Genomic DNA, 27,031 nt, shown 5'->3' on the forward strand with positions numbered 1-27,031 from the left:
GCTTCTGTACAGCAAAAGAAACTACCGTCAGGGTGAACAGGCAACCTACAAAATGGGAGAAAATTTTCGCAACCTACTCATCTGACAAAGGGCTAATATCCAGAATCTACAATGAACGCAAACAAATTTACAAGAAAAAAACAACCCATCAAAAAGTGGGTGAAGGATATGAACAGACACTTCTCGAAAGAAGACATTTATGCAGCCAAAAAACACATGAAAAAATGCTCATCATCACTGGCCATCAGAGAAATGCAAATCAAAACCACAATGAGATACCATCTCACACCAGTTAGAATGGTGATCATTAAAAAGTCAGGAAACAACAGGTGTGGAGAGGATGTGGAGAAATAGGAACACTTTTACACTGTTGGTGGGACTGTAAACTAGTTCAACCATTGTGGAAGTCAGTGTGGCGATTCCTCAGGGATCTAGAACTAGAAATACCATTTGACACAGCCATCCCATTACTGGGTATATACTCAAAGGATTATAAATCATGCTGCTATAAAGACACATGCACACGTATGTTTATTGCAGCACTATTCACAATAGCAAAGACTTGGAACCAACCCAAATGTCCAACAATGATAGACTGGATTAAGAAACTGTGGCACATATACACCATGGAATACTATGCAGCCATAAAAAATGATGAGTTCATGTCCTTTGTAGGGACATGGATGAAACTGGAAACCATCATTCTCAGCAAACTATCGCAAGGACAAAAAACCAAACACTGCATGTTCTAACTCATAGGTGGGAATTGAACAATGAGAACACATGGACACAGGAAGGGGAACATCACACTCTGGGGCCTGTTGTGGGGTGTGGGGAGGGGGGTGGGATAGCATTAGGAGATATACCTAATGTTAAACAATGAGTTAATGGGTGCAGCACACCAACATGGCACATGTATACATATGCAACAAACCTGCACATTGTGCACATGTACCCTAAAACTTAAAGTGTAATAATAATAAAACAATTTTAAAAAAGGAATGAAGCACTTATGCATGCCACAATGTGGATGAGCGTTGAAAATAATCTGCTAATTAGAAGAAGCCAGACACAAAAGGCCATCTATTACATGACTCCAGCTACTATATGAAATGTTCAGAATAGGCAAACCCATATAGATAGAAAGTAGGATAGTCATTGCCAGGAGCTGGAGGGAGGAGGGAAGGGGGAGTGACTGCTAACAGGTATAGGGTTTCTTTTTGGGGTGATAACATTTTCTGGAATTAGTGGTGATGGTCACACAACCATATGAATCTGCTAAAAACTGTTAAATCATGCACTTTAAAATGTTCAATTTTATGTTATAGCTCAGTGCAAAAATAATAAAGTTTTTAAAATGGGTTCTAGGCTGGGCACTGTGGCTTACACCTGTAATTCCAACACTTTTGGTAGGTGGAGGCGAGAGGATCACTTGAGCTCACAGTGTCAAGATCAGTCTGGGCAACATAATGAGACCTCATTTCTACAAAAAAATTTTAAAAAATTATCCAGCTGTGGTGATACATGCCTGTAGTTCTAGCTACTTGGGAACCTGAGGTGGGAGGATCACTTGAGCTCAGGAGGTCAAGGCTGCAGTGAGCCGTAATTGTGCCTGGGCAACAGAGCGAGACTGTCTCAAAATAAAAATTTTAAAAGTGTGTTCTATTATTGAAGATAAAAAAGGAGGAAATATCATTTTGGGGACAATGATGTCTGTCACAGTTCCCTAGAATGAGTTCGTCAGAAAAAATTCTCTTTAGAATAGGTTTGAGTTAATGGAGTAGAAGGGAAAAAATGAAATAGAAAGAAAAAGAAAAAAAGAAGAGAACACAATGATACACAGAGAAACAAGTCCAAGCAAAGGGTACAGAGAGATGTTCTCAAGTTCTGAAGCCTTCGGTTCAGTTTGTTACCACTCCTGTGACTCTTGGTAGGCATTAAGCCTTGACTTTCCATTTGAACTCATAAAACAAGATAAAATTTAGGAGAATAATGTCCAAGGCACAAGGTCGCTGACTTTAAACTTCTGCAAAATTAGCAACTTGGTCCTTTGCTATCCATGACTTTCAAAGTGGGACTAGTCAGAGCCTGGGAAACACTCCAGAGAAATCATGGTCTGGCCCTCATCACTTTTGGTCATTGAGTAAGAAACTCGAGGGAGTAGCAGTATGAATATTCCTAAATTTGAAACCCTGGGTTTATAGAAAAGAGTGGTAAGAATAATTAACAGATTAAGAGGAAAGTGTAGCATCGTAGAAGGATCATCAACTTTGGAGTTAGCCCTGCGTTCAAGCCCTGGCATTGCAGTTTGCTAGCCATGAGACTTTGCACAAGTAAAGTAAATGTATTTAAGCTATCTGAACCTCAGTTCACTTCTCTATGAGATGAGCACGATACTGCCTACTATATCCTGCTTCCCTAGGCACTTATCTATGTGTCTGTATTAATCAGGATTTTTTCAGTTGCAAATGACAGATCCTAACTCCAACTAGCTTAAGGAAAACATAAAAACCTGGAAGAGCGGGAGCTGCTAGTGGTGGTGGTGGTGATGGTAGTGGTGGTGGTGGGGTTGGGGGCTGGAGTTTTTGGATTGTATAACCAGGAAGGGCAGATGTGAGGGCAGAAACTTCCTGGAACTAGGAAGCCAAAGCCCTTGGACTCTCTCTTCACCACTCATGCAAACACGTCTCTCCATGCTGTCTTTATTCTTCAAAACCTGAGTCTCAGGGTCGCTAGAACCATATCGTCTGGCAGCTGCAGGCTCGCCTCTGGTCAAAGAGAGGAAAGGGACATCTAGCTTTGGCTTCAAAAGTCCTAGGGAAGAAATCTGATTACCCTGACTTCAGACACCTACCTGCCAACTTCTTGGACCCCTAACTGTGACCGTGTGTGTGTATGTGTGTGCATACCACCAGGTACCATGCTGGGCCCAGCCTAGGTCAGGGCCACACCCCTGAGGCCAGAGGAGGTGGAGTCTGTTACCAGAAGAAGGGGGATGGGGAGAGGTACTGCACACACCCAAACATGACTCATGTCTACCCTATGTCTACACATGTCTACTGCATGTCCCAGTCCCAGTCAACCCATCCTTCCTCCCTCACATACCCAGCTCCCTTTCCCCTACTCCACATCTCAGTGAAAAGCATCACCCAGGGGCTGAAGCCAGAAATCTGGGAGCCAAGCTGTATTCTTTCCTCTGGCTTATCTCCCACTTGCCATAAATTCTCAAGCCCTAGGGCTCTGTCCGCTAATTCCTTGCACATCTGTCCCATTCTCCAGCCCCTCTGACCCTGCTCCAGCACAGACCTCACAAGCTTGTGCTACCCACAAGTACTGGTCCTCTTGCTCCTGGTCATATCTTTCTCCCCCTGCTGTAACTTCCACACTCTGGTGACAGTTATTTTTCCAAAATGATAGTCATGTCCTGTCTCTTCCCTGCCCAACATTTTTTAGTGGTGCCTCATCAAGGCCAGCTACATAGTTTGTGGGGCCCAGAGCAAAATGTTCAGAAAGCAAGGGAAAAGTGTCATTAGCTGGATTGAAATAGAAAGATATTTGCTTTTTCATAGTTTCTGTCTCAACTTGTCATGGTGTTTTTATTTATTACTTAGTGTTCTAAGTAAAGAAAAATTTGAATTATAAATTATTAATATAACCTTTACTGTTCCTCTTTATATTATGCAATGCCAGTTTTACATGAAAATATAAGAGCATTTAATGCATACGTGGAATCACTGAAGTCATGCAATTTGTATTTTTAGCCCATTGTATTTCATTCCTACCACAACAGTGGAAATGCTGCACAAACTAACCCTCTGTTTTACACTATTTCACTTCTTGATACACACTTCTTGGTACCTTGTACTTGCTTTGAGTCTTGCCAAACTCCCACACATAGTAGGTACAGTGGAATTCTGTGCCCAGGGGGCATCATGAACGTATTTAAATGAATTGGCGAGAAAAAGTGAACATGCATACTGCACACATCTCCTCTGCTCATGCTCCAGGACAAGCTAATGAAACACAAGTTCTAAGATACAATTATTAAGAATTTCAAGACTGTCGACAGCAGAGCATTAAACCAAGCACGGGGCCCTTCTGAGTGCAGGGGCCTAATGCAGTACAGTGTACAGGCCACATGCCCACAAAGCTGGTCCTCTTTCCTATTTTCTATATCACGCAGCTTCAAACGAAAGACTAAGCTTTTTGTGATTAGGCCTAAGCCTCATTTCTTTCCTTTCTCCCACCTTCTTTGCGCCACAGAAATCTCTGCTTCTGCAGATATGATCTATTTGCAGTTCTCTCTCACCGTTCTCATTGCCTGGAATGCCCGGAAGCACCTGCTCATCCTAAGTCTCAGTTGTTTGAAGGCTGCCTCCTCTGTAGACTGCCTCGGCTCTCCCAGAAAGAGTGGGATGCTCTTCTGTGTTTCCCTGCACTTTGATGCAGCCTGTGGTCATTAGATATTTCACTGCCATTGCACTATAAGCTTCTCAAGGGCAGGAACTGTTTCTTTTCTTTTTTGACTACAGTGTCCAATAGAGTATCTAGCAAATGATAGGAGTTCGCTCAATAAACTTTTGTAAATGGAATGAGAAATGAAACAATGCCTGGCAAACGGTAGGTACTCATTAATTAAACGAGTCTTTCAAAAATATTCACTGAGGCCAGGCATGGTGGTTCACACCTGTAATCCAAGCACTTTGGGAGGCCAAAGTGGCAGGATTGCTTGAGGCCAGGAGTTCTAGACCAGCCTGGGCAACATAGGGAGACCTGTCTCTATAAAATATTTAAAAGTTAGCTGGATGTGGTGGCACATGCCAGTAGTCCCAGCTACTTGGGAGGCTGAGGTGGGAGTATCACTTGAGCACTGGATGTCAAGGCTGCAGTAAGCCATGATTGTGCCACTATACTACAGTCTGGGTAGCAGAGTGAGACTCCATCTCAAAAAAAAAAAAAAATTCACTGAATTCCCAGTATGGAATGAGACCTGTGCCATGCCAATCCTTCCTTCCTTTAGCAAATATTTATTGAGTGTCTACTGCATGTCAGGATCTATGCTAGGAGCTGGGAACACATTGGTGAACAAGACAGGTAGAATACCTTCCTTCCATAACCTTACATTCTTGTTGCCTCTCAGTAAATGCCATTTCACTTCCTCTCCTTCTCACTGTGCCTCCCACGAGTAACCGGATCAAGTCATGCATATTTTAAGACTTTATCTCCTTCCACCTCCTGCTCAGGATTCTCTTTCTTTGCTCCATTCTCAGATACGAAAAGATGGATGCTCGGTCTTGCCAGAGTTATCTTTTTTTTTTTTTCTCCAACCACTGCAGAGATCAACACAGAATGAACATGAAATTAGTCCCTTAGCTGCTGCAAGAGCTGCACCAGCTCCTGGGCCAGGGCTCAAGACTTCTCACTAAATTCTCACAGAGGTCCTCCTTAGACTTCAGAAAGCCACTAAGGGTTGAATACTGTTGTGCTAGTATGTTCTCACACTGCTATAAAGAACTGCCTGAGACTGGGTAATTGATAAAGAAAAGAGTTTTAATTGACTCACAGTTCCACATGGCTGAGGAGGCCTCAGGAAACTTACAATCTTGGTGGAAAGCAAAGAGGAAGCAAGGACCTTCCTCACATGGTGGTAGGAGAGAGAAGTGCAAGCAGGGGAAATACCAGACACTTATAAAACCATCAGATCTTGTGAAAACTCACTCACTGTCATGAGAATAGCATCGGGGAAACCATCCCCATAATTCAATCACCTCCCTCCCTTGACACATGGGGAATACGATTCAAGATGAGATTTGGGTGGGGACACAGAGCCAAACCATATCAACCATTTTCCATCTCTTCCCCTCACTTAATAGCTTCTCTCACAAATTTCAGGTTTATTTCTTTGCAAAACTTACCATATCTGGTCATCAAAACTGCACGTGGCTCATTTGGAGTGCAGTTGGTTACAGTGCTCAACTCTGGGTAACCAGAGAGAACAGATTTGTTGTTTGATGCTTGGATTCTTGATGACATAGGTCTGTTTTCCATCCTCCCCCTTTTTTCTCCCCATCCCTCGACCCATCAACCTTCTGCCTTCATGTAATTTCAAAGTGTTCTCCAGTAGAGAAGAATGTCACGAAGGCCTCCTTTATAGAAGTACGCTTACTCATACATAGTTTATTTTTCACTAGGGTTCTCCCAGCTAGGATGAAATTTTTCAGGCTTAATCATGTCTAAAAGAAGAAATATTTTGGAAAGTTTGAGCAAACTCACTTCAGAAACTATTGAGGATTTAGAAAATCAAGTTGTAGATGTGTTTTAGGTGAAGAAGTTTCATGAGGGTCATCATTACTTTCGGCAAGCCTCTGTTAAGTCCTAGGCACTGTGGAATAGCTTGGACTCCATGAAGATCCCTTTGTTGAATAGTTTGGGTCCCTCCAGGGTATGTTAGAGGCTAGACTGGCCATGTCTACAGCTTCAGCCACTCACTGCACTTCATTAATTTAGACGACTCCCATGAGCTCTGACATATTGGAAGTGAGAGTGGGTTGCTGGATCCAATGACCACTTGAAATCATTCCCAACCCACAAATAAGTTTTCATGGAATTCTCATTCCTGAATAAAGTTAAATCATGATTTTGACACACCGTGGAGGACTCAGCTCTTAGTCATAGCTCTCTGAGTCACTCTGCTCACCCAGAAGGTCACTGAAGATTCAAATGAGGCAGATAGGATTGTCCATCTCTGCTGGAAAATTGTTCTATAGCAATTTTGCCTATCTAGTACAACATTTTGGAATGCTTGGAATAGAATAACAGCAACAGCAACAACAATCATAGACCATGATAACTGCCATACATTGAGACCTAATGTATGTTAGATGTTGTGTTAGGTGCTTATATAATTGAGGTCGACAACCACGCAAGGCATGTATCATTATTCTTATTGTGTGTATTAGGAAACAGAGGCTTACATGACAAGTTTGGAGGTGGCATTGGGATTTGGGCTCAGATCTAGCTGACTCTGATGCCTGTGCTTTGCCCACCACACTGAACTGCCCTGAAAATGTGATTCTATACCTGAATCTTGCTTTCTGGGATGCTATGTAATTGAAGAAAAGTCTTTGATACCCCAGTTACCCTGATGTGATTATTACACATTGTATGCCTGAAACAGAACATCACATGTACCCCATGAATACATATACCTATTATGTACCTGTAATCATTAAAAATATTTAATTAAGAAAAATGGGAGCAATGGAAATATGTGGAGAAGGAGTGTTCTTGTGAAAAGATTCCTTTGATGTAGCATTTTTAGGAACACAATGTTTTTTTCCCCATATAACTGAATTGTCAGTTTGTTATTTAAAAAATACTTTTGAGGAGGATCAGAAAATCTTGGGAGAAAAGTGCCTTTGTTCTTCTTAGCCTTATTAAACAGAGTAGACAGAATGTAACATTCTATTCTTGGTGTGTTAAGCCCATTTTTATAAGCATGAATTGTGATTCTCTAACATGAATAGTGCTATCCCTGGAGCTACGGTAGGCTGTCTATGAGGGAGAGGGTGTTTCCTCTATATTAACCAGCATGAGTTCCTTTTTTTTTCTTTTTGTTTTGAGGGATGTCAAAGTCATCCCTCAAGACCCTACTTAATCATCTTCCTTGGAGACCTTCCCTGACCCCAAGGTGGAATGCTTCTCATTTAAGCTTCAACCAGCCCTTACATACCTCCATATGGCATGTGGCCCCTTGCACTATAAGGATCTCTTTATAGGCAGGTGTTCCCACCTGACTGCACTGTGCTGGAGGACCTCCTTCCACTGTGTGCCCCAGGCCCTGCTTGGTACAGCCCATGCACAGAGTGGTCTCTCAATACATATTTCTGGAATGAATGAGTGTTTATACCATAGATGATAAAAAGGGAGTGAATTACTTTTTCATTATGATTGGGGGGTTGTTATTGAGATCAGGGTAGCAAAATGTATACATCTTTTTTTCCTGAATGCTTTTCATATTAAATATGAATTTTTGGGTGTTTCACTCTCCAGTCTTCAAATGTGAAGCTGGCTCTATGGTTTCTGTGTGCCTGTGTCATTATGTATGACTTTGGTTCTATGGCTGAGGTCATTTTAGGCTGTGGGCAGACCTCCCCAACCTCTGCCTGTGCTGCAGCACTCCACTTGATCCATCCCATATTCTCTCCTGACCCATCGTCCTTCCTTGACTTCCTCATAAGAGGTGAGTTTCACTAGCCTCTGACTCTCTATAGAGATGTCAGCAGACAAGTTCCTAAACCAGTTCCTTCTTCTCCTGGGGGTGTACACAGTGGTCACCTTGTTGATAGCAGAATTCCATTCCCTGATGATCTGGCATTTGCCACGTTGTTGCTCACTGAATTTGCAAGTAAAGCTCCCTCGCCGACAGAGGAAGGGTCTCTCCTTAGCCCCTCCCTGCAGTGAGGGTCCAGCAGTGATTAATGCATGGACTAGGAGGGAAGTCGGCCCTTTCTTTGGGCCTGTTTGATCACTCACAGCTGTTTACTTAGCATCTCTACTGTGAAGATGATACAAGTCCCTACCTCATATGGTTTTTACAAGGATTAAATAAAATCATACTTGTGAAGCATACTATCATTTCTGGCATACAATAAGAATGCAATAACAAAACCTACTAACTTTTGCCCAAGATTAGGGGGAGGGCAATCAGTGATATTAATAAATTTAGTTTTCTAGCTTAAGGATTCCAGATGCCTCATCTAAACCTTTGAGGGAAGGTTTCTGTTGTTGTTGCTTGAGACTGTTACAAAACACTTTGTCTAAGAAGCAGAAAAACCCAATCCAGTATCAAGATTAGGTTCAATGTTAGTAGCTCAGCCCCCTTCCCTACTCCGTGGATAACCATGGCTTAAACACACAGATTTTCTCTCTCACGTAAAAGGCCAGAATTGTCAATCTAGGGCTAATGTGGTAGCTTTTCTTCATGAGGTCCTCAGAGATCTAGGCTCCCTCTATCCCGAAGCTCCATCATATAACCTCCATAGGTTACATCATGGCCCAAGAAGGCTGCTCAGCTCCAGCCATTGAATCTACAATCCAGGCAGAAAGTAGAAAGGGGCAAGGAAGAAATAGTAAACGGTATTTGCCAGCTCTCTTTTAAGGAGGATTTCAGAAGCCGCCATATGAGACTTTTACTTATATCCCATTGGACCGAACTGAGTCACATGGCCATACCTAGCTGCAAAGAAGGTTGGGAAATTCAGTCTTTATCTTGGCATTGCCCTGTGTGCAGCCAGAAACCAGGAGTTCTATTACAATGGAGGAAATGGAAAATGAATATTGAAATCAGTCTTTGCTGCACAAACTCATCCACTTCTCCTTATTATATTCATTACATTCAAGGAATTTAAGTGAGGTCCCTAAAACCTCACTGTATTCTTTTCAGTCAATAATAACATGACTTAGCATTATGCCTGACACTGATACATATGCAATAAATCTAGGCATTGGGAATGCAAAGATAAATAAGGAACAGTTCTTCCCTAAATAAAAGTGGTATAATGGCTTCTGTGCTGTACCAGTGGTAGTTTCAAAGTATTATTGGATATGGAGGAAGGGATGAGTGACTTTCTGGAGGGTCAAGGTGGATGGTCTGGAAAGGTCTAACAGAGAACAGCTCTTGTTTGGGACCTTGGTGAATAAAGAGGACTTTCTTAGAAATAAGCAGATACAAGCCAAAAATCAACTGCTGGGTGCATTCCCAGCTATAGGCAAGAGGTTATTGGCTCAAATATGTGGATTCAAGCAAAGAATTAGGAAAAAATGGAGAGGGAAAGTACTTTGCCTCCTCCCATCTATGTGCACCCAAGGAACCAGAAAAAAAAAGAATGGAATACAATGGTTATTTTTTAATTTCAATAGTAAAACATGGCTAGGCCATTTATTGCTATAGTCCAAATTTTTCCTCTGAAATATTGGATACTTTTCCTGTTGAAGAACAAATCTAGCATAAGGTTAATGGGCAGAGGGTCCCATTTTTAGAAACAGGTTAAACATACTGTACTGTGGAATAAGTTAATGTATGCCTGATATGAAATTTATGCTAAAATAACTCTCAAAATCTCATTAGGAGAGTAACCAGAGATCCTGAAAAACAGCTTTAATAATGGCAATAAAAGCAATCTCACCTAGTTTAGTATTACAAATGGGGAAATGAAACTATGAAGTTAAGTAGCCTAGCAAAGCCATGGGGCATTATTATAGAAGCAGCTCAGATTTTCTCATTCCTATGAACGTTTGGTTCCCTCAGTTACTAAACCTCTTTTGCATATGGACTTTTGCATATATGTAACTATATAGTTATTTCCTACACTACGTACATATAAGATTTCAAATTACACTTTGTTTTCTATTTTGCTCCAATGTACATATAAGCTCACATGTACAACCTGAAAAAACTTAAGAGTTGACTGTGACAAGTCTTGATGTCTTTCATCATGCCTTTGGATAACAATTTAAACAACAGGGACAGTGCTGTTACAAAACTAAAATTATAAATATGGAAGCCATCATATGTCAAAACTGGATGCAAAATATTTTGAAGGCATTGCTTCCTAAAAGAAAACAAAGTAACTCTAGTTCATCAGAATCCAGGGAAGAAGAGAAAACCTATCCAGCCATCTGTAGTACAGCTGAGTCTGCGACATGTGACATGTACCATCCAGCATGTGACATGTACCTTCCAGGGGTTGCTTTGGGAGCCTCGGAGAAACTTGGAGTACATCCAAGAGAAAAATACAAGGTCCATATACAAAATATGCTACTCTCAGCAGGAAAAATAAGGGCAAAATAAAATGATGTAAAAGTAGCAGCCGCTTTAGGCTTCTTTGTTCCATGTTGGGGAGGGGTTTTTTTTAATGCTAATAAACTTGAAGGGCCCATTTTGAAATAATTTCATTATGTGACTGTCAAGAAAATGCCATAAAAGCCTCACAGACATAAATAACTGCCACCTTCAATTTGTAAAACGTCTTATTGCCCACTGGTTTTGTATTCTAGAGAGCTTAATGCTTTTTCTTTATCCTTTTACTTGTACTGTTAATTCCCTCTGCTTTTACATTCTTGAGGAAAGGGTTTTCATTTCACAAGTCAGGTAGGGTTTTCTCAGTGTTTTGGACTTTCACATCCTGGGAACTTTTGTTTTTGACTGCTAAGAACCCATCAACCTCCTGGCTAGGGTCTTCCTGTACCCAAGCTGTGCCCAGGTTTCCAGTATAAGAGGTTGCAAAGTAACAAACTCAGTCTGAGGGGCTGGGTGGCATTGAGCATGCAGATCCAAGGTTTGACTACTGCCACTGCCACTCTGTGTGACGTTGGATAACTGACTTACCCACTCTGTGCCTCAGGGGCGTCGTTGTAAATTGGGGGTAATGAGAGTGCCTACCTCATGAGGTTACTGAGAGGATGAAGTGATTGGCTAGCACATTGTGAGTACTAGGGAAATGTTAGCTATTACCATTATTGCATTCTAATATCCCAGTAAGATATTTACGTTTGTGGCAAATATTCCTTAATATGTTCTTTAATATGATGTGTACTGAAGTGGAGAATTCAGTTATTGAAGTTGAAAGATCTTGGCTTGAGGCTCAACATTGCCACGTTCTAAATATGTCACTTTGGGCAAAATATGGAACCTATCTGGGCTTCAGTTTTCTCAACCATGAAATGTGCAGGGGATGGGGAGCTGGATAATTTCTCATTTATTCATTTAACAAATATTTGTCGAGCACTTAACATTCATCTCCAAAATCTATATGATAGTTGTAAGCATTTTATGTGGACTCGATATGATCCCAGGTGTTACTTTTGCAAGTAGAGTTGTTTGTCAGGGGTTCTCCCTCATTGCATTTTTCTCATGCAGATGAGCAGTGGATTTAATGTTTCTGTGGCTTAGGGATCTCTTTGGGTATCTGGTGAATGCAGAGCAACCTCTCCACACGCCGACATACACACAGGCCAGACAGAATTTGGGCACAACCTAGGGGCTGGCTGACAGCTTTGCAGTCTATTTGCGGCTCTCTGGGGCCCTAAGAGCAGTGTACAGATTGAGAGTTGGACCACTCAGATTCTGCCTAGCTGGGAATCCTGGAAATCAGTAGGAAAAGGAATACGGTGGCAGCTACCCATTTGAAGATCAACTGAATAAGACACGAAACACTAACACAGGCAGAAAGGTCTCTGTCAACCAGCTGGCAACTCCTGCTACAGGTGAAATCAGGGAATGAAAACTTTTTTTATCTTTCTGCAAGACTAAGTCTTGCTATGTTACCTAGGCTGGAGAGTAGTGGCATGGTCATAGCTCACTGCAGCCTCGAACTCCTGGGCTGAAGCACTCCTCCTATCTCAGCCACCCGAGTAGCTGGCACTACAGGCACGCACACTACACTTGGCTATTTTTTAAATCTTTGTGTAGAGGCAGGATCTCATTATGTTGCCAAGGCTGGTCTCAAACTCCTGGCCTGAAGTAATCCTCCTGCCTTGGCCTCCCAAAGTGCTAGGATTAGAAGTGTGAGCCACTGCACCGGTAAGGAACGAAAACCTTAAAAAATGAGGTGTATGTGGATCATCTAACTCCCCTGCTCAAACCCTCCCATGTTCCCATTACACATGCTGTAGAATCCAAGGTCCTCTCCATGGCCTGTAGGGCTGTACCTGGTGGGGCCCCAGGCCCCCTTATTTCACTCCAACAATGCCACCCTATTGTCTGTTTCCAAACACACGCAGTAGGCTCCCTTTCCTTCTGTTTGGGGGTCTCTTAACCTAGATCTTCTCATGAAGCCTTTCTTGTGACTCAGGTCTCAGCCCACTGAATCTAAAGTAGTTCCCAGACACTCTCTATTGTGTATGTTTCTTCTCTTCCCGCCACTTGTCACCATCACAGTTTCCATATTTATGTATATGTTTATTGTTGGTTTCCAACATGAAAGATATACTTCTTATGAGAGTAGAAGGGACTTTGTCCCATTCCTTGCTGTATTCTCAAGGTTAAGCAGAGTACCCAGCACACAGTTGGAGCTTGATCAGAAGTTGTCAGTTAAATGAATGAATAAATACACGGGTGAGTGAGGACAGTCGTTGGGAAACTTGCCCTCCTCTCCATTCTATTAGGTTGGTGCAGAAGTAATTGCAAAAAGTAATTGCAAAAGTAATTGTACCAATCTAATAGAATGGAGGGGAGAGCAGGTTTGCTGACACCACCAAATGCTGGCAAGGATGTAGAGCAACAGGAGCTCTCATTCATTGCTGGTGGGAATGCAAAATGATACAGCCACTTTGGAAGACAGTTTGGCTGTTTCTTACAGAAATACACGTACTTTTACCATATGATCCAGCAGTTGTGCTCCTTGGTATTGACCCAAATGAATTAAAAACTTATGTCCACACAAAAACCTGCACATGGATGTTAATAGCAGCTTTAATAATAATTAACAAAAGTTGGAAGCAACCAAGATGTCTTTCAGTAGGCGAATGGATACATTACTTTTATGGCAAAAGTCTCAATTACTTTTGTGCCAACCTAATAATATCATGCTATTAACAGAGGAGGCGGCATGGGGTGAGGAAATGCCATTAAGAAAGTCTCAGATGAGTCTCAGCATCAAGGTGATGTGGCACATTGAGGAACACAGAACCTGGATCAGCCTGGCTAGATTCATTCCGTATCTCTGTGCTGTCTGGTAAGTTCTTAAGAGTACCATATACTAACTGATTGCACCACTGGAGCTACAGGTAAGTTCTTTAAACTCTCTGCAAAATGGAGGTGATAGTAAAAGTACCTGCTACTGTTTTGAGTACTAAATACAATCATACATACAAAGCTCTTAGAATAGTGGCTAGCAGGTGGGCACGGTGGCTCATGCCTGTAATTCCAGCACTTTGGGAGACAGAGGTGGGAGGATCACTTGAGCCCAGGAGTTGGAGATCAGCCTGGGCAACATGATGAAACCATGACTCTACACAAAATACAAAAAATTAGCTGGGTGTGGTGGTGTGCGCTTGTAGTTCCAGCTACTCAGGAGGCTGAGGTGGGAGGATGACTTGAGACCAGGAGATAGAAACTTCACTGAGCCATGATCGCACCACTGCACTTCAGCCTGGGGGATAGAGTGAGACTCTGTCTCAAAAAAAAAAAAAAAATTATTGCTATTAGGTCATTGCTTGGTAAAACTTTAAGCCTCTGCATTCACATCCACCTCTTGCCCCCACCTCAACATCAGCTTTTCCAAATGCTGAGCACTGCCCAGTAAGACAAGAGCCCGCCCCAGAGGTTCTCAGAATTCTCCCCATGACACTCCCATGTGCTATGGAAATTTCTAGGTTCCTCCCATTTGGCTTTACTCCATCCCTTTCCCTCATACTAAAAAAAGCGTTTTGGAAAACAGGTGAAATATAAAGTTATTATAAAGACAATCTTGCATCTTTTTAAACTTAAGAACAAAGTGTAAATCGTTAGAAAACTTGATTATTTGTCAAATGATCAAGACAAATGAGATTGAAAACCACTGGCCTTCATGGCAAGCTTAGCAAGAAAGGGACTAAAAATGAAATGGGTAAGAAAGCCCTGAACAGTAACTTCTGTGGTCCCAGGAAGTAGTCAGTGACATTACCTGGAAGTGTTACAGAACCAGCCCCCAGAGAGGGACCTTTCATGAGTCCCACCAGGAAGTGACACTGTTTCCCAAAAGTAATAGAATTGGATCCCTTCCTCTCCACAGGGGAACTACAAGAGCTGTGTCCTCAAGCAAACAGAGAGAGAAGCCACCCCCTCTGGGATAAGTAGTACATCGTTGACACTTTGTAGGGCTAGCCTTCCTCAGCAACGTAAGTGATGTAAAAAATTTTGGTGCCGAAATATGAACAACAATAAGATACCACTACACACCTATCAGAATGGCCAAAATCCAAAATGCAGACAACACAAAATGCTGGAAAGGATGTGGAACAACAGGAACTCTCATCCATTGCTGGTGGGAATGCAAAATGGTACAGCCACTTTGGAAGACAATTTGGCTGTTTCTTACAAAACTATGTATACTCTTACCATATGATGCAGCAATTGTGCTCCTTAGTATTGACCCAAATGAATTAAAAACTTATATCCACACAAAAACCTGCACGTGGATGTTAACAGCAGCTTTAATAATAATTGACAAAACTTGGAAGCAACTGAGGTGTCTTTCAGTAGGCGAATGGATAAATAAACTAGGGTACATTTAGACAATGAACTATAATTCAATGCTTGAAAGAAATGAACTATCCAGCCATGAATAGACTTGGAGGAAACTTCAAAGAATATTATAAAGTGAAAAAGCCCATCTGAAAAAGGCTATATACTGTATGATTCCACCTATGTGACATTCTGGAAATGGCAGAACTATGAAGAGAGTGAAAGTACCAGTGGTTGCCAAGGGTTGCGAGGAGAGAGGAATGAAGAGGCAGAACGCACAGAAATTTTAGGGAATCCAAACTGTCCTGTATGATACTATAATGGTAGATACATGTCGTTATACATTTGCCAATACTCATAGAATGTACACCAAGAGTGTCAACTATGGACTTTGGGCAATAATGAGATGACAATATAGGCTCATCCATTGTAATAAATGTAGCCACTCCAGTGTGCGGGGGTTGATAGTGTGGGAGGCTGTGTTGTGGGGGGCAGAGACTGTATGGGAGCTCTTTGTACTTTCTATTCAATTTTGCTGTGAAGCTAAAGCTACTCTAAAAAATAAGTTCTATTTTAAAAACCCTGTAAATTAAAGCTTGAAAAAGTCCACGGAGCAGAGATCTGGAATAAGTAGTCCCATGCAGGAAGTCCCATCCCAGCATGTCAGAGTGGTAGACACAGAACATCAGCAGAACAAATGATTCCAACCCAAAGACCAGAAGAAAAAGACTTATCTTGACCATCCTTTCCTTAGGGTTCTTTTCTTAGGGTTGCACTTCCTCTGTGAGGAGGGAATAGGAAAATGATAGTCAGACCCCAACAAGTGGTGGTTTGTGATAGAACTGTATTAACTGAATAATAAAATGTATATAGTTCTCCCTTCTATTGTGTTCAATTGCACTCCTCATTTTGTGGCCTTTGTAAAACCCCAAAAGGAAGTCTTTGGAAAGCCATAGTTATGGATCTATATATCTGAACTGGGTTGTGTGACTGTCTCAGTTTGGGTTCTTCCCAAACCAGACCCTGAGACAAGAATTTGAGTATAAGTCGTTTATTTGGGAAGTGCAGGGAATACTGGTAGGGAACGGGGAAGTGACACAGGAAAGGAAGCTAGTAAAGCCTCCATTATTTTATTATTATTATTATTATTATTATTATTATTATTATTATTTTTGAGACAGAGTCTTGCTCTGTCACCCCAGGCTGGAGTGCATTGGCGCGATCTCGGCTCACTGCAACCTCTGCCTCCCAGGTTCAAGTGATTCTCCTGCCTCAGCCTCCAGAATAGCTGGGATTACAGGCACCTGCCACCATGCCCGTCTAATTTTTGTATTTTTTAGTAGAGATGGGGTTTCACCATGTTGGTCAGGCTGGTCTTGAACTCCTGACCTCAGGTGATCCACCCGCCTCGGCCTCCCAAAGTGCTGGGATTACAGGCGTGAGCCACTGTGCCTGGCCAAGGCTCCATTATTAAACCAACTACTGCTGTAGGCAATTGAAATGTAATTTCACAGGGATGTTCTAAAAAATGGCGTAAAAAACACATCTCAGAATAATTCTTCCTGAGTAGCAAGTGGCTAGGGGAGATACATTTGGAGGGCTATTGGAGTGCAGACAGGCTGTGGTCGTTTCCTGGTGCTTCTCTGCACAAGCATATGTCAGTTAGAATAGCTTCCCATGGTTCCAAAAAGAGCCTCCAGGCCCTAGAGGCCCACACTGGGAGCTGTGTCAGCTGGAGCGTTGGTGAAGACTGTAAGCAGGACACTGGTAACAGCTGCTACATTAACCACTGCAATCATCCAGGTTCATCTGGTTCCTATCCCAGCCCCACCATTACCAGCTATAAGATCTTCAGCAAATTTGTAACCTTTCTTAAGACTCGGTATTAAAGCTTAAGAATTAACACCAGCTTATGAGGTGGCTGTGAATATCAACTAAAAAATGTGTGTCAAGTAACCCTGGCACATAGTTTCAATTTATATATATGCCTGTGAGTCTGTGTGTGTTTCTGTGTTTGTGTGTACACATAAAGACACACACACATATTTCTTGGAGTAGTGAGATAAGAGACTGCGCTCATTGAATGTAGCTTTAACAAGGCTCACTTAGACCCGAGAGGGCTACATATTACCGACCACACTGGAAAAGACTGATTTTTATATCAGATCATCACCCCGTTACTGAGCATACAAAATGTAAACAGGATCTAGATTGGCATTCCCTGGGCTTTAAGAAACTTTCAAGAAAGTAATACAAGAGAGAACTTCTGTAGCTGTCAGATGGCTTCCTGGCTCTCTCTGCTCTTACTTAGGCTATGATTTGGTCCTATAAGCAAGACCCAAGTCTGGCTTTTTCACTAGTGGGAGAGTGACTCTCCTCTCCTAGCAGTGGAGATGAGGAAACAGAAGGTGCTGTAGCTTTCCAAGGGAACTGTTTATCTCAAGATGCCTCAAGGACCTCCACGTTCTCCTCTCAGTTTGGGGCTGTGGCTTACTCCACTGCTAAAACAATGAAATCTGCCCCTGAACAATAATTGTTTTATGGAAAGAAAAATGTTGTCAAAAAAAGAAAATCTTCATTGTATTGCAAAATCTCTAAAAGGACCAGATATAAACTGTTGATTGACCAGTGTGCTTATTTTTCAAATGGAAAAATAACACCTTTTTTAAAAAAGTGAACTTTCATACAAAAGATACTGAAATTTTACAGGTTTTTCTTTTTTTACTGAGATATTATTGACATACTGAGAAAAATCTTGTATTAAAAAAATTTTTGGCATTAAAAAAGGATGGATAATAGCTGCATTTGGTTGGATGTAAAATGTTAGGATTCAGAATTTGATTTGGATTTTAAAGCCAATCAATCTTCCAGTCAACATTACTAAAGGTCCAATTGGCAAGAGTATAAACTAAAAGAAGGCAAAATATTTAACAAAAGTTGATGGTTATTGAGTTTTCAAAAGAATGTCACTTTCTAACAGTTGTTCTTGAGAAAGGTTTTGCAATATCATCTGGGTATTTTTAAGTAAAGGACCAAGGTTTGGTTTCTGGTTTGATGTAAGGGCAGTTTGAGCCAGAACCAAGAAATGTACTGGTTCACTTTTTACAGTCTCTTCTTATCCTACACTCCTATGGCCTGACTGCAGAGAGGGATATCTTGAAAAGCTACCAGTTCAGTGGGTCTCCTCTGGGCATTCATTAGTATACCTACTTTGTTTGTAGAATGATTTCTTTCAAGCCTGGAACCAGAGTTGATTTTTGTACATGCAATTTCTCCTAACTCATTTCAATGTTTTGTTTCTCATCATACATTTTAATCTTTCTTAATTTTAGCCTTTTTACTTAGTCACCCCAATTCTTCAAACTGTCTGTACGTGTGATACCCAAGGTCTTATACCCTATTCTGTTCAGAGGAATGACCAGACAACCCAAACTTATAGCTTTCCACTTACAGACTCACTTAAGCCCTGCTAAAGTGGGACTGAGATTTTCTGATTGCTTCTCTATCTGTCAGAATTTTCATTTTTAATCCCTGTCTGCTGGGTTTCAAAGTTCATGCATTTTCTTTATATCATGCACCTCTCTTTTTGGGTGCAAAACTGAAAGACAACAGCCTTTATATTTTTGATGAGTGTATGACTAATGCTGTTGCATCTGGATCGGAAAAGAGGAAATTCATAACAAATGGCCAGCAGTAATCACCTCTAAAGTACTTGAAATTGGTTGGGAGAAATTTTCAGAAGCTTTCCCAAAATTTTCATTTACCTCTTCTAGTGATTTTGGAGTTTCCCAACATAGATATTTAAGATTTTTTAAATGTTCCTTATTCATTGTATTTGCTTTCATATTTACTTTCATTATCATCAATTGAAACATCTTGTTCCTGCTATTTTTTCTGCAAATAGGTGAATTTGAACAACATCAAGGCATAAATAGGCCTCTGTGGGCTGATCTGGGAGCCCTACCATTTAAAAATCGTTTCTAAGAGAAAACATGTTCCAATTCTAAGCAAACAAACAAATTAAAACATAATCCTTTTGTACATTGGACATGGCTGATTTGTGCCAGGTTAAGAGTATAAATTAGAAGCAAGGCTGGCCAAATTCAAATTCCAGCTCTGTTTCCAGCTAGCTGTGTCATCCTGAGCAAGCTTCCTAACCACGCTGAATCTCTATTTTCCTTTCTTCTTACCTGGAGGACATAGTACCTACTGCAGAAGGTTTCAGAGAGGTATGAATGATGTAATGTACATAAAGCACAGAGTAAAACTTAATAAATATTAGCTATTTTGATCCTGTTTTTAAGGTCCCATTCAGGCCCCTGACTTTAGTAGGAAGGTGAGAAGGAGGAAGGCCAGGGTCTAGGCTTTGCTTCTGGGGCCACAAGTCCCTTCTAGCATGCAAGCCAATAGTTTATTACAGAAAGACTTGCTGTCATAAGGATTCCCTGTATGACCCTGAAAAGTTTCACCATCTTCTGTGCCTGTTTTTTCTTCTTTAGGATGGATGTCAGCAATAATAAAACCTTCCTCTCCTTAACTCACAGACCTACTGAGAAAATAAAGGAGAGACTCTCTGCTTGAGGTCTTTGAACTAATCAATTCCACATAAGGTGTCATGAATCCCAGACTTGTGAAAGTTCACATCTGTAGTCATCCTTTTTCGGTGAGTGAAGTAGGGAGGGGGAGACCAAATTCCAGTGAGTACTGGAACCCCTGGCTATGGATCTGTGCTTGGGATTTTGGGCTCCTCACATTCCAATACTTACAAGCTTCAGTTGTATCAAAGAACTTGGGAGACAGATGGACTTGAGGTCTGGCCCCAGCTTTGCCACTTATCAGCTATGTGACTCTGAGCAAGCCACTTAATCTCTCAGAGATAATATCAGTATCGCCCTCAGAGGGCTGTCAGGATGAAATGAGGGGGTGCACACAGCATATTTAGCACAGTGTCCAACACAGGCTTCGTGCTCAGTGTCAGATTTGATGATGATGATGGTGATAACGATAATTTTTGTTTATTTACTGCTTAAAAGTATCCACCCTTAAATATCACAACTGTTTATTATTCTTTTCTTAGTTGCTCTGCTGCTGCAGTGGTTTGAAACACAGGCTCAGGCTCTCCAAAGATATTCCCTTCTCTAGTTTCTGATTTTGAAACTATTGCCCTAATTAAACCGCAATGTTGGTTGTATATCTATTGTCTGTTTTATAAGCCACATAATTGTTAAAAGAGAGAGGATGCTAAACATCTCTTTCTACATTTTCTTCTTTCTTTCAAAGTAATGAGTTTTCTGATTGTTTTAAGGAATTAATCATGTTGGCAGGGCGTGCAGACTGTCATTTTGATGGATCCTTATAGTATATGACAAGATTTGACAAAGAATTTTCAAAAATCATTAGGCTTGTCAAAATTCTATTCTGTGCTTTGTCAAGAGTCACCATCCTATATTATACATCTGAGAGTTTGTCAGATAACAGAGTTGCCACAGCTGGAGTTGGATTGTGCTCCTCAGGTCCTCTGCACCAACTTCAACCTGAAAAACTACAATTTTGTATCTTAGAATTCCAGGTAAGATTTCATTTGAAAAGAGGTTCACGGCTAAAACGCTTGTGCTTTTCTGCATGCATGTCCTTCTGTAGACTTAGACAGGAAATCCATTTCTAGACTGGGAAAAACATTTTAATTAGCCATTAGTAGTGGGTCAGAGGAGTAAAACAGGAACAATGGGAAGTCTAAGAGAAAAAGGGAGGTAAGTATAGACCAATAGACACAGCACATTGGAGTAGAAAAATACTTTTTTTTTTTTTTTTAATCAGACAGGATCTCAATCTGTTGCCTGGGGGGAGTGCAGTTGTTACTGGTGGAGGGTCTTGACTATGGGTTGTCCAGGTTCTTGGTGTTTGGAACGAAGAATTGGACAAAACACACAAACAAAGCACAATGAAAGAATGAAGCAACGAAAGCACAGATTTACTAAAACAAAAGTACATTCCATGGAGTGGGAGCTTGCTCCAGCAAGCGGCTGAAGAGGCTGGTTACAGAATTTTCTGGGGTTTAAATTCTCTCTAGAGGTTTCCCATTGGTTACTTGTTTACAGCCTATGTAAATGAAGGAGTGGCCCACGACCAGACTGATTGGTCATGGGAGGTGACCAATCAGAGGCTGAAGTGAAATTACAATGTTACACATGAAGAATTGGGTAGTCTGATTGGTTATGGGAAGGGACCAATTGGAGGTACTTTTCATTTATCATCTACCATGCAGTGCAAAGGGAGTAGCCTCTGATCCTTTTGTTACTTGGGTGTGGAGAGGTGGGGTTTTTCTTTTGATTCAGTTCTAGGAAGTCAACAGCATGATCTCAGCTCACTGCAGCCTCGACTTCCCTGGGCTCAAGTGATCCTCCTGCCTCAGCCTCCCAAGCAGCTGGTACTATAAGTGCATACCACCACGCCCTGATAATTTTTGTATTTTTCGTAGAGACAGGGTCTTACTATGTTGCCCAGGCTGGTCTCGAACTCCTGGACTCAAGTGATCCACCTGCCTCAGCCTTCCAAAGTGTTGGAACTACAGGCGTGAGCCACTGCGCTGGGCCAGAAAACACATTAAAAATTTTTTTTTTGTTTGATATAAGTTTAACATATCCATGAGACCTGACTTCAGCTACCTGCACCTTAAGAATAGAAACTGGATTTTAAACTCAGTTTTGTACATCATGAGGAATTGGTCTGGTAGAGTTCCAGACTGGAACTGGAGCTGGTTGGAACCAGAAGCTGAAAAACTGGTACGTTACTGGTCTTCTTTCCACCTCTAGTCCCTTCTTGCCTTTGTTAGCTTCATGTTCAGACAGGATTTCATGGTCCCTAGCTAGTGATCCTGGGGGAGAGGGGTAGGAGAATAGGGATACAAAAGTACTCTTCTTTCCCAGCGTTACTAGGAAGAGTCCTAGGCCTGGCCCTCATTGGCCAAAATTGAGCCATGTGCTCACCTTTCAGCCAATCACTGTGGTTAGGGGAATAAAGCACTTTCATTGGCCATTTCCGGGTCATATGTTCTCTCCCGGAGCTCAGGTGGGTGATGAATTCTATTTAATGTAGACCTCAGAGCAAGAGAGGGGTGTTATCCCAAAGGAAAATCAGTGCTATTCCCAAGAAACAAAACGGTTGGTATAAATTACATTCCTGAGGCTATCCCCTTTCATACCTGCTCCTGCTCACCCTCAAAATTCCCAAAAGAGAATTTTGTGCAGAAGCTGTTAAAAACACTAGCTTTGTGTTTAAATTCTGTTACTTGTACTTATTAGCTTGGTGTGTCTCTGGATGAATGATTTAGGCTTTTTCTGCTTTAATTGTCTCATTTCTAAAATGAAGATAATAATAGTGTTCACTTCATTGGTTGCTGAAAAGATGAATTGAGATTAGGCTAAAGCAACACTTAAAAGGTTAGACCAATTAAGAATACAATCAATGTTTTCTGTTGCATAGAAGCTCTCTTAACTACCTTCTACCTAACCCATCCATCTAATTCAACCCAACTCTCCATTCCCTCTTAAAATATACAGCCACTTTTGACATGCCCATGGCATGCTAAGTATCTGGACATGTCGGTTCCCGCCCTTTGAATTGCAATTGGCCCAAAACCTGTTTATTTGTGCTGTACTTATTGTTATAATCACATAATACTAAACCAATGACCTATAAGTGCAAAAGTGCTTTTTGCGAAACTTCTTTTGCATGCTTTGTTAATGTTTTCAAAAGACTTGATAAAAGTGAATTGATAAAAAGAATTGCTACAAAATTAGATGTTGGCAAAACTTTATAAAAGATTGGTGAAAATTATAAAGCTCTAGGGAGAGTCTTCACACAAAATGATTTATTAGTGTGGTTTATTCAAGAAACATAACACAGAACTCTAATCAAAGACTTATACTCAAATAAAAGGCTTTGTCTGTAGAATATCAATTGACTGATGGCTGTACATACAATTATGTGTTTTAAATCTAAATATGCCTAAAATTATTTATGAGATTTTCTTACGATTCCATGCTCTAGCTATTTTTTCAATTAACTAAACAATAACCAGTTCCAAGTGCTTTAAACAGATAGAAAATGGAATTTGCTGTATTATTATTACTTTCAGTCATTGCCATCATTTTTTAACCTCCCACCCATTCTTCAACCGTTTACAATCTGGCTTCTATAACCACCACTCTCTTGAAACTCTTGTATAAGAAATTGCCAAACTCAATTCCCTACCTGCTTTTTAAACAATGCGGTTTCTCAGAATTCTGCTTCCCCTGAAATTTCAGACTCCAGGGAACCACTTCCAAATACCCCATAAAGCTGAAGAACTAGAAAATCTAACTGGTCTTTTAGGGATTCAATTTTCAGCTACTACTAGTACCACCACTGAAAATCCATGTGGTACAGTCACTGGGTTCTTGTCCACTGCCATAGTGATGCCCTTGCCGGCCAAGGTAAGTGCACAGGCCTCTTGTTTGGCCTCCAACATTCCAAGTCCTGGGCTTGCACTCAGATACTCTGTCATGGTCCCTGCAGCATGTCCACCATGCTATGGGGCTTAGGAGTAGAGGGACAGCTTTGGCCACACGCCAGGACCAGCCCTCTGGATGCTAGTGCGGAGCCTGGCTCACCTCTTGCCAAATGGGAGAAAATTTTCGCAACCTACTCATCTGACAAAGGGCTAATATCCAGAATCTACAATGAACTCAAACAAATTTACAAGAAAAAAATAACCCCATCAAAAAGTGGGCAAAGGATATGAACAGACACTTCTCAGAAGAAGACATTTATGCAGCAAAAAGACACATGAAAAAATGCTCATCATCACTGGCCATCAGAGAATTGCAAATCAAAACCACAATGAGATACCATCTCACACCAGTTAGAATGGGGATCATTAAAAAGTCAGGAAACAACAGGTGCTGGAGAGGATGTGGAGAAATAGGAACACTTTTACACTGTTGGTGGGACTGTAAACTAGTTCAACCATTGTGGAAGTCAGTGTGGCGATTCCTCAGGGATCTAGAACTAGAAATACCATTTGACCCAGCCATCCCATTGCTGGGTATATACCCAAAGGACTATAAATCATGCCGCTATAATGACACATGCACACGTATGTTTACTGTGGCACTATTCACAATAGCAAAGACTTGGAACCAACCCAAATGTCCAACAATGATAGACTGGATTAAGAAAATGTGGCACATATACACCATGGAATACTATGCAGCCATAAAAAATGATGAGTTCATGTCCTTTGTAGGGACATGGATAGAATTGGAAATCATCATTCTCAGTAAACTATCGCAAGGACAAAAACCAAACACTGCATGTTCTCACTCATAGATGGGAATTGAACAATGAGAACACATGGACACAGGAAGGGGAACATCACACTCCAGGGACTGTTGTGGGGTGGGGGGAGGGGGGAGGGATAGCATTAGGAGATATACCTAATGCTAAATGACGAGTTAATGGGTGCAGCACACCAGCATGGCACATGTATACATATGTAACTAACGTGCACATTGTGCACATGTACCCTAAAACTTAAAGTATAATAATAATGATAATAATAATAATAATAATAATAATAAAGGAGACTTCCTTTTGGGGCCCTTAATGCCTTTCTCTCTCAGTAGAATTCTATTAGGACAATATCAGTGTCCCAAAGAGATTTGCGAGGAAAAATTGTTTAAGACTTTAAAATGAACCGAAAGATTACTGAGTGTCTTTATTTTTATCTAGCACACCTTTCTGGATTATCTGATTCTATGGGACCTCTGTGACTTTCATTGTCTTTGAACAATTTTATAACTCTGATTTGTAGACAACTGATAGGAATGTAAATGTAAAATCTGTGTAAGGACAATTGATTCCCCTTCTTTTCAAAAGAAGCCAGTTTTGCATCTCTTTCTAAATTCATTTTAGCATTCATGGTTGACCTATATATGTGTGATACTTTGAATTTGCCTTTGAACTCATTGCAACATCTTACTGGTTCCCTCATTAATTAGGGAGTTAAATAAAATTCTGACAAATGTGCATCTTATGTTTGTTTGAGGGTCATGATATATTTAAATACACATGATATATTTAAAGCATTATTCTTTAACAGCTTTTCATACTCCTTATCCTCCAAAGGACAGCCTTTGTCAGACCAGAGTTCTGTTACACCCTCCCCCAGGACAATAGCTGCCATCTTTCCTTTTATTTACACCAAGAGGAGCCATCTACATAAGTCTTTCTAGAATAGAGAATGTTTGCAGCAAGATGATTTACTGTTTCCAAATAGAGAAGCAGCTGGCAACCCTTAAATGGCAACTTCCCTCCCTCAGGTTCCTTCTACCCAGGCACCTCCCTCCCAAACTCATTTCCACATCCTGCATGAACCTGTTCATTTGTATCCTGATGTTACCCTACTCTCTACTCTCCAGCTCTTTTAGGGCAAGGACATGTCTTACTCATCATTCTGGTCTCCATAGTGCCCGATACTGTCCCTTGTTTATAGTAGGTGCTCAGAAAAGATTTGCTGAATTTATTCCATGTTGTAGGGCAAAGAAAAATAGAATGGAAGCCTGTTAGAGCAACGGTCTTAAAATATAGTATTAGGCTGCTGGAATTTTAGCATAAGAAAGAACCTTAACAATCTTCTAGTGGATATGATGAGAGAGAAAAGGGGGCCTGGTAGCAGTTCATAAACAGTTGCTCCAGATGCCCCTTCATAACACCACATAGTCACTGCCTCTCTTCCTGCTCCTAGGGACCAACATGTCCCTACAGCCCTATGTGACTTTCATTGTACTTGGATCAGGAGTGAGCGTTTATAAAAACAAGACTAAAACTTTGTATCATATCAAATCTGGGACATGCTGAACTAACAAGGGCCAAGTGATTATGAGACAAATAACAACCTTGTACTTACTGTGCAGAGAATTCTAGATAAAGGAAAAGGTATTCTGTAACACCTTGATATTCCCTTTTAGCCAGCACTCAGTGATCCCAGAGGAGATTAAACATACCACCAAGGGCCGGGTGCAGTGGTTAACACCTGTAATCACAGCCCTTTGGGAGGCTGAGGCTGGAGGACTGCTTGAGGTCAGGAGTCTGAGACCAGCCTGGGCAACATAATGAGACCTCATATCTACAAAACAAAAACAAAAACAAAAACCCTGGGTATGGTGGCATGTGCCTATGATCCTAGCTATTCAGGAGTCTGAGGCAGGAGGACCACTCGAGCCCAGGAGTTCAAGGCTGCAGTGGGCCATGATCATGCCACTGCACCCCAGCTTGGGAGACAGAGCTAGACTCTGTCTGTAAAGAAGAAAAAAAATACTGCCAAGATTATTCTGTTTTTCATGAAGCCAACTCATAATGTCATCAGTTTAATATAGGTTAATTTTGGATTTTCCAATTTAACACCAATGGGAAATTCAATGTTTATGTTTTGTAAACACATTTCAGCATCAGAAGAGGAAGAGAAATGAACTCCCAAGATAATAATTATGTCTAACTGAGCACTTTGATGTTCTTCAGCCAAGACCAACAGGAACACACCTGTGCTTGAATAAGCTGGGTTCCCTGCTCACTTCATCGAGGGAGAACTCATACCTTAGAAAAACCATGGAACTTCTCAGTATGAGGTTGTCAGAAGGAACTTATTATAGGATTGGGACATGCTTGGGTAATTTAGGGGTGGGTCTAATGAAGCAGAAGCCCACTCTAGAATGGGTATTGTCAGAAGGGGGGGCAGTCCTTCAACTGGGCATCTCAAAAAATATT

Source organism: Pan paniscus, chromosome 10, assembly GCF_029289425.2.
Source record: "Pan paniscus chromosome 10, NHGRI_mPanPan1-v2.0_pri, whole genome shotgun sequence".
NCBI lineage: Eukaryota > Metazoa > Chordata > Mammalia > Primates > Hominidae > Pan > Pan paniscus.